We start from the raw sequence: 8,732 nt of genomic DNA on the forward strand, positions 1-8,732 counted from the left end.
ATATCCATTGTAGACCCCATCTCCTTGCCAAGCCCTGATTGGCCTAATACAACTGATTAGGGTTGACCAGAGGTCAAAACCCTAATCTCAAGGTATCTGATCAATCTCTTGAATGATAACAAGACCATGATGACGATGATGTATCATTTCAACCAAGATCAAGCTCAACCCCCTTGAGGAATCAAGAAACCCTAATTTATACCACACATCCTCAGATGGTTAGTGATCCAGTCCAAAGAAACCCTCAGGCTTGCATACATCAACCTTTTATCTTCTGACCAAGACTTAGGAGGATGACTTGCTCAATGTAGCCATATGATATGAAAATATGCAATGCCTAATGACCTAAGAATGATATGCAAAAATGCAAAGCTAGTCCCAAGAGAGGAGGGCAAATTTTGAGGTGTTACAATGTGGAGCACTTGTTTTATTCTTGCTCGATTTCTAACTACTCATGGGATAAATTTTGCGTGTGGATTGGAGTTGACACTTCGTCTCTTGGATATTATTTGTTGGTTAGACTTCAATATCTAAATTCTTCCTCTTTTTTTTCGTTTTTTGGGTTTGCCCTTTGTTGGTCTATTTGGTCTTATAGGAACTCAATTCTTTTCAAAGGTAGTCTTCTTGTAAATATGGACGTGTTGAGTTTTAATAAGGCTTTATCTTAGGATTTATTCAATGAATTTCATAAAAAAGGGAGGAACATTTTTTTTGGATCGATTGGTGTAACAACCCTAGGGCTTGTTGGGAGTAATCTTTGGTGTTCTTTGGTAGGCGTTTTTGGTTTGTGTTTGTTTGTTGGTGTTTTTTTTCTTGGTTCCGTTGGTTGTATAAGGGTGAGCACCCCCAGTGCTTATTTTTAATGCCAAATTATCACTTGCTTATAAAACAAGTAGGGATTTCAACTACTTCAAAGAGAGATTTCAATAGCATACTTATAGGAGACCCAAACTGGATGAGTGATGTTTAAGGAGTTATCTGAGGTTGATAGAGAGTAGATGGAGCTTTCTTTTTCTATGCTTGATGTTAAGGAGGTGATTTGGTGCTCTGGTCCAGATAAAAGTCCGGATCCAAACAGATTTAATCTTGGTTTTTCCAAGGCGTGCTGGGACATTATTAAATTTGATCTTTTTTACTATATCATGGAATTCTTTCAGACAACTCATCTTTCTAAGGTTGTTGGCTACGTTTCTAGCTCTCACTTCTAAATTCAAAATCCCCAAGGTCTTAATAATTATCAGCCTATTTGTCTGATAGGAAGCATTTATAGGATCATTTCTAAGCTCTTGGCAGGACGTTTAAAAAGTGGTACACTTGCACTATTGTGGCATAATCTTAAAGGGAAAGACTTTGAAAAAATGGTGTCTACTGTTATATTTTGTTGTTCTATGGTCAATTTGGTTAGTTAGGAATGAAATTATATTTAAAGAGGCTTCTAGAGAAGTTATTGACATTGTCATCTTAGCAAAGCGTTTGGCGCGAGAATGGTTTAGGGCTTTAAAAGGGGGTCCGATTAATTTTGAATTTGTTGACTGGCTTAATAATCCGCTAAGTTGTTTGAGGTAGTTTTCGGATTATCCGTATGTTTTCTCTCTTTTGATATTTTGTATTTGGGCTGAGTGTTCTTTGTACTTGGATTAATACACTTTTGCTTATAAAAAATGGATAAATATGTTTGTGGTCCTCCTAAATATCTCAAATTTCGTTTTTAATTCCCTAAAATATTTCTTTCAAAGAACGGTCCTCATAAAATTTGCATCCACACTTTTGGTCTCTCCGGTAACTTAGTGGTTGTTTTTACAATTTAGCGATTGAAGTAGCGACGATTTTAGCGACAGTTTATTACTTAGCGTCTGAAATAGCGATAGTTTTAGCGACAATTTTAGTATTATGAACCAAAAGTGTGGATGAAAAACTTTAGAAGAACCATTATTTGAATAAAATATTTTAAGGGATTAAAAACGAAATTTAAAATATTTATAAAAAATGCAAACATATATAAACATAAAATGAAATGCAAACATATCTAAACATAAAAAAAAATGTTTATTACTTTTCTTTCTTAGTTTTGCCACATACTATGTGTAGTTTTGGTATGTGAAGTGTCACTAAAGATGTTTTGAGAAAATTTTAGGTAACAAAATTTAATTTTAAAAACTTCCAAATATAATGTAATTTCAAAAGCATATCAATATCTACTTAAAAATATATAATATAACATATTGCTTCCCTTTATAAGATTCTAGTTTAGCGTATAAATCCATCAAAGTCCTATCAGTTATGTCTATACATTAAATGGGTTGAAAAAATCATCAATAAATTTCAGGGATTTAATGAATACTAATAAACTTTGATGTCATCAAAGAAAGGATAACTAGAAAGTATATTAGTTGGAGATATTATTATTATTAACCTAAACATAATGCATGTTTAATCATGTTCAACACGTCAAATTCATATTTCTTAGGCTTCAAATGTGGATGTATCTCTTTCATATAACCAACCACATTGACTAAGTTATTTTTCCTGGCTCTATTTTATAAATAAATAAATAAATCATATGAATTTGTTACATTTACTAAACACACACTATGTTCCTTTGTGTATGCTGGTGCTAGTCTATGAGATATTATAAGTGGGAAAGAGCTATTGTCGGGTGAGCCAAAATCACAGTAAGATTTTTTGAGGAAAAATAAAATCTTGTTCGCGTAGTAACAATGTTGGGTGTGGTATCAAGTTACATCTGACCTGAAAAGAATCCTTCACTTGTTTTGTCCTATAAACCACTCGAGTGAGTTTTTGAAACATGTTTCAAAGTTTCTAATTTATAATATTATAACACAAAAATAAGTCAAACCACTCGATATATGTTGCTTTTCAAACTGTAGGTTTGGTCGCTTGGTTGGGCTATATGGAATGTGAATTTGCCATAGGCCACTTCCACAAATGCTTTATGATTGGGAATTACTCTACGGCAATAGTCTTTCCACCATTAAGTATTATTCCACACCATTATAAAAAGTTTATAATGTCCATAATGTTCGGAGATGCATCTCTGAATAATATTCGGAGATGCATCTCTGAACGCGTCAATTTGAGCTATTTTTCATACCAAAATGAAGAAATACCCCTTTGTGTGTGTGAAAAGCTCATCTGAAAATACATCCCCATAAATATCATTTATTCAAAAGTCAGTGGATGGTCTGGAAATGCATCTTCAAACACTTTTGTTTTACATCTCGCGTCATATCTTCCTTCTTTCTCCTTCATTTTCTCAAAAAGTTCCGAAAACAATGTTTGAGCTATGCAACATTGAACTTTCTCATCCATTTATCCAAACATCATTCATTGGAGTTCTGCAACATTGAAACATCTCCTACTTTTCAGCATCTCAAATATTCAACCTACTTCTCATCATTTCGATTAGATAAGTATTTCAAAATTTAATCTATTTTTATTTTTTGATTTGTAAATAGTTGTTTAGGCTACTTTAGATGTATTAGGTACAATAGGCAGTAGTGTAAACGAAACTGTAGGCTATCTCAAACATGCATTGAATGTTTTTGGGACTGGTAGGGCAGAAAATGGGTTGCTGCCATAGGAGAAAAATTGCAGGTTTGTTTAGAGATGCTTCTCCGGATTTGCTCTGCATATTTCTCAGAGATGCATCTTCGGATTGTACTCAGGCAAAAATTTGAAGGATTTTGCGGAATTTGTCAATTTCTCCTAACATGTTGTTTATATTTGGTTGTGTTTCTAACGCAGATGCAATGACTGAAAACAACGCTGGATAGATTAGGCTCGCACATGTGTCTGGAACTACGTCAGTACGACTTGAGAGGGTCACGGGACCGAGGATCAGGAGGCCACAAGTTATTGATAACTCATTCAATGGTGCATCTACTTTGCAACATTGACCATCTAGTTCTTGTATCTGAATCTCTCAGACCTCTCAGGCATATGATACGACAGAATTTGAAGTTCCTGTCGATCCTGATGCCCCAATGGAGAGTTATCCAAAAGACCCATTTGATACCTCCTTACTTCATCTTTATGTAGTCCATGTTGCTAGGCATGTCTGACTTGGAGAGGTATATTTTGTTTCTTTTGCAATTATATATGTTGCCGTCTAATTAAATCCATACTGATGGTTGTATTTTATTTTTATAGGAGCGTGATTGTTTGAAATTTCTTACCTAGGGCCAGAAGATTTTGGAGCTGCCACAATCCACAGTTGTTTGGTTCGTTGATGTTATCCGTTATTACGGGCTTGCTGGTTTTAGTTCTTCGGTTTACATGACCATAAACCATGGAATGCTGACAGCTTTTGCTAAGAGGTGGATTTCAGAGACGTCGTCTATCCACCTACCTATAGGTGAGATGACCATCACCTTGGTTTTAGTTATGTTAGTTTGGTTTATTGATTTTGTTACAGGTCTGTTATGATGGCTAGGGATTGATGAATTTGGAAGCTGTTAGGTTAGGTTGTTAGTTAGTGCTTGGGGAAAATGGAAAATATTATGTTAGATGAATGAGTTAGTTATGACCTGCTCAAGTTTCTGTTAGATGTTAGGCTGATTAGTGAGTTGGAACAGTTAGGGATTAATTCAGGTTAACTTGTTAATTGGAAATGAATCAAGGCTTCTGCTAACAAGTTAGTTGTTGTTATGTGATATGTTAATAACTTGTTGTCATGAACATGAGCTAGATATTTACATGGACTGCTATGTTGATGTGAATGAAATGGCTATTATGTTGAATTTTTGTGCCTGTAATTAGTCATGTTAAGATCCTCTCCCTGCTCTGAACTGAATTGGTAAAAAGTAGTAAAAATGAATTGCTGCTATGGTTTAGTTTTGTTGATGGATTGGTGACAGTCTAATAAAATGCTAGGTTATTTTCCTGCTATAAATATGCTAGTTGTTGATGCATACTATTCATGTTGAATGCTTGCAATGTGATTATGAGCTTGCTAGGACTATGCTAGATGTTACTGATGCTTGTGAACCAATAATGTTAGATGCTATGACCATGCTTGATATGAATTCATTACTATGTGTTTGGATGAATGCTAATGTATGCATTGCTTATGGATTGAATGCAGGTCTGGTGTGATGACTTATGCTTGGAATTGGTTCATGGCTTCAAAAATGTGATATGGAGGCATCATGATGGAAAAGGCCAAAAGCATGGTTTGCTTGCTAATGAAGTAATCTTGGAGTTGGATTCAAAAGAGAATATGGGAGAATGAAGAGTCAAAGTGGGGATTAGGGTTATAAAATAGGTGAGTTGACTTTGGTCAAAGTTGACCAAAAAGTCAACTGTTGGTCCAAATTCAAAATTTTCTTGTAATTTTTTGTATGGATTCTTTGTAAGTCATACTTGTATGAATGAAATGGTCCTTTTGATGAAAAACATTTTTTGGATTCAATGAAACAAAGTCCTACTTTCAAATAAACAATTTCCCTCCAAACTTTCATACTTGAATCATGAATCATGTGGACTTTGAATGAATCATGGACTTATGAAACTTGAATAAATGAACCATGAATCAAGAATCAATTGATGCAGAATGAACTTGAATCAATGGACCATAGATTTGAATGAAAACATGAATAACATGAATGGAACAAGGCCTTGGACCAAATGGATCATCAAACAAATAGACATGTGACAAGCCATGGTCAAGAGATGATTAAGCTTGATGAAAGATACCAAAGTATAATGGCATGAATCAAACCAAACGGAACAAATAGCCCTTTCCATGAACAACCACAAGATCAACAAACAAACCCCATTGTTAAGCCTCCACAATTAGGGTTTCAAGCAAATCACAAGATCAAGGTGCAAATCAACTAATCAAAGATCCCAAAACAAACAATAAGGCGTTTCAATCAAACCCAAGCCAAATGGCCTACAATGATCATGAATCAACAATTAGGGTTTATATAACACAACCCTTAATCCATGATGTTTATTTTAATATGAATGATATACATGTATTTGGCATAAATGTGTGCAGATGAATCTCAAACCAAAAGTCAGATGAAAAATGAAAAGGGAAAGGCAAATTTTGGGGCATGACACTAGTGAAAAATCAATAATGGTTCTAAAATCTAGAACTTAGCTTCAGGACGCATAAAAAATGCAATAAAAGTCAAATCTAAGACCCAAACTAGAAAATAGATGAAAATAATTGGAGGTTAAACTCCGTATTTTTTACGGAGGTTAATGTCCTTATTTTTTACGGAGGTCAAATTACGTATGCGTTTGATTTATAGGACGCGTCAGACCTTCCCTCTTCCTTCTTTGTTTTCAAAAAGTTTTACTCATAACCCAATATAGAGCTTGTGAGTAACTTCATTACCGTCATTTTTCAAGATTTCTCACTATTTCTCCTGAATTGCATTCAATCCTAGGACATCAATCAACCTCTAATGCACCCTTATTCAATCGAAAATCGTCGACTTCTCACATTGAGTAAAATTTTCATTTTCTTTGTATTTTTGTTGTGTGATGCATTACTTTAAAGTTAAACGCATAATAGATTTTTTATGGTACATTAGGACGCATAGTAGGTTGTTTAGTGGGGCATGCATGTAGATTTTTTGAAGTTTGAAGTTAGAGCATCTAGGCATGCTCTATTTCTGCGTTTTCCTGGTTTCAAGAAAGTACGAAAGTTAACTTCCGAATTTTACTATTATGCATAGGTTGTTTAATTTTGTGTATTTTGTCCCCTATGTTTGGCTTATCTAGTTATGATATGATTTTTCTAGTGAAATTACAAGTAAAATGTGTGACAACGTGGACAGATTGAGGCATGTTAGTGTGGCCTGACTGTTGGAGAATTGCCATCCAAGGCGCAGCGGAATTTAAAAATTCTCCATTTAGTGATCCTTACGAATGGGCATGATCAGTGATAGAATCATTACCTCTTGTGGCGATTCAAACCTTTGGTGCAGATCCCTTGTAACGATCAAAATCTTGGATACAAATCCACGGAGCGATCACGAACGTTGAACGATGACAACGTCTCTACTCAGTCCACACGAACGGGTTCCTTCAATCGCAGTGCTAGCTGTTATGAATGAAGGCTTTGAGTGAGAGAAAGAGAGATACGAAATTCCAACTCTTCAGTTGTGTTGTATTCCCATACAATGCTTCTGCACAAGAGCTCTATTTATAGAACCACTTGTGTGAGCTTCAAGCCAAAAAGCCCACTTAAGTGTATTTTGGCCCATATCTCATAATATGCCAAAATCACTTAAGTATTTGGTACCTTACCATACTTCGTATTCTACTTAAGTACATCGTACCTTACGATGTTCCTTAGTTACTCTATCTCTCATCAATCCGTCCTTTGTGTGTGACCCTGTAGGTTTTCGCGACGTTGGTAATTATATTAAATCACGCATTTAATATAATAAACAGTGAGCGGTATCTAGCAACACATCACTGCTACCCAAGACACGAAAATGTCATGTGATCTGACAAAACCTCCTGTGATAATAATTATGTGTATAGTTACCTCTTTGCCCTTATGTATATATTGAACATAAGGTATAGACCGTGTCACCCTTGTCCAGTTCAATATTGGGCCCATAGACATTTATCCTGTTATGCAGGATGGGCAAATTCCATCTAGGACACTCATGTCCCTCAGCATGCTTTGTGGAGTACCCATCAACTGTCTTTATGGTTATCCAGTTACGGACAACGTTGGATCAGCAATAAAGCACTCGACTCTACATCTAGGATCCATAGTGGTTTCAGGTCGAAGAGTGGTATACACTATTATCACCATGAGAATAACTTATGACACTTTGCATAACTTTCTATATAGTATTCTCATAGCGGGTCAATCCGATATAAATATTACTCCTAATATTCATACCTATGTTTAAGACTTGATAACTCTTTATCCATGATCCATGAGATGTGATCATCAGTCTACAAACATAATAGTCTTAATGCTTTAATGTTATCCCACTTCACACTAAAGCTCGACTACAGATACTTTAAGAATAGTGTCCTTATGTTTAATGTGCTCTCATGATTAAATCACACTTAATACATTAAACGGACTATCTATTCCAGGGACTTTATTAATCAACCATAATAAAGAAAATGCCTTTTATTATTAATAAATAATTCGATACAAGTACCAAAAGTATTGGCCTCTAGGGCTTACACCAACAATCTCCCACTAGCACTAGAGCCAATCAGGCATACCCCGTATGCCCATTGATCTAGTATGGTCATCATGCTTCTACTGCGCAAGAGGCTTTGTCAGTGGGTCAACTATATTGTCAAGTGTAGGTACTTTACATATTTTCACATCTCCTCTATCTATTATCTCTCGAATGAGATGATAACGCCTAAGTATGTGTTTGGATCATTGGTGAGATCTAGACTCCTTAGCTTGTGCGATAGCACCATTGTTATCACAATAGAGACCAATGGGATCCACAATGCTAGGGACTATGCCAAGTTCACTAATGAACTTTTTGATCCAAACAGCTTCCTTTGCTGCACTTGAGGCAGCAATATACTCGGCCTCGGTTGTAGAATCAGCAACTGTATCTTGCTTTGAACTTTTCCAGCTCACAGCGCCACCGTTTAAGCAAAACACATAACCAGATTGCGATCTAAAGTCATCCTTATCTGTCTGGAAGCTAGCATCGGTGTAACCAATTACAACCAACTCTTCCTGACCTCCATATATCAAGAAT

At 35.6% G+C, this 8,732-nt stretch overlaps 1 long non-coding RNA gene across 1 annotated transcript; it reads left to right on the forward strand.

The window, feature by feature from the left end:
• The first annotated feature begins 2,972 nt into the window (after positions 1-2,972).
• Positions 2,973-5,456, forward strand: LOC127083467 (uncharacterized). The gene is made up of 3 exons (XR_007788421.1): positions 2,973-4,091; positions 4,171-4,375; positions 5,105-5,456. It is a non-coding gene; the product is annotated as an uncharacterized LOC127083467 (long non-coding RNA).
• The last annotated feature ends 3,276 nt before the right edge of the window (positions 5,457-8,732 follow it).

The sequence above is a fragment of the Lathyrus oleraceus genome, chromosome 5 (genome assembly GCF_024323335.1).
Source record: "Lathyrus oleraceus cultivar Zhongwan6 chromosome 5, CAAS_Psat_ZW6_1.0, whole genome shotgun sequence".
Lineage (NCBI taxonomy): Eukaryota > Viridiplantae > Streptophyta > Magnoliopsida > Fabales > Fabaceae > Lathyrus > Lathyrus oleraceus.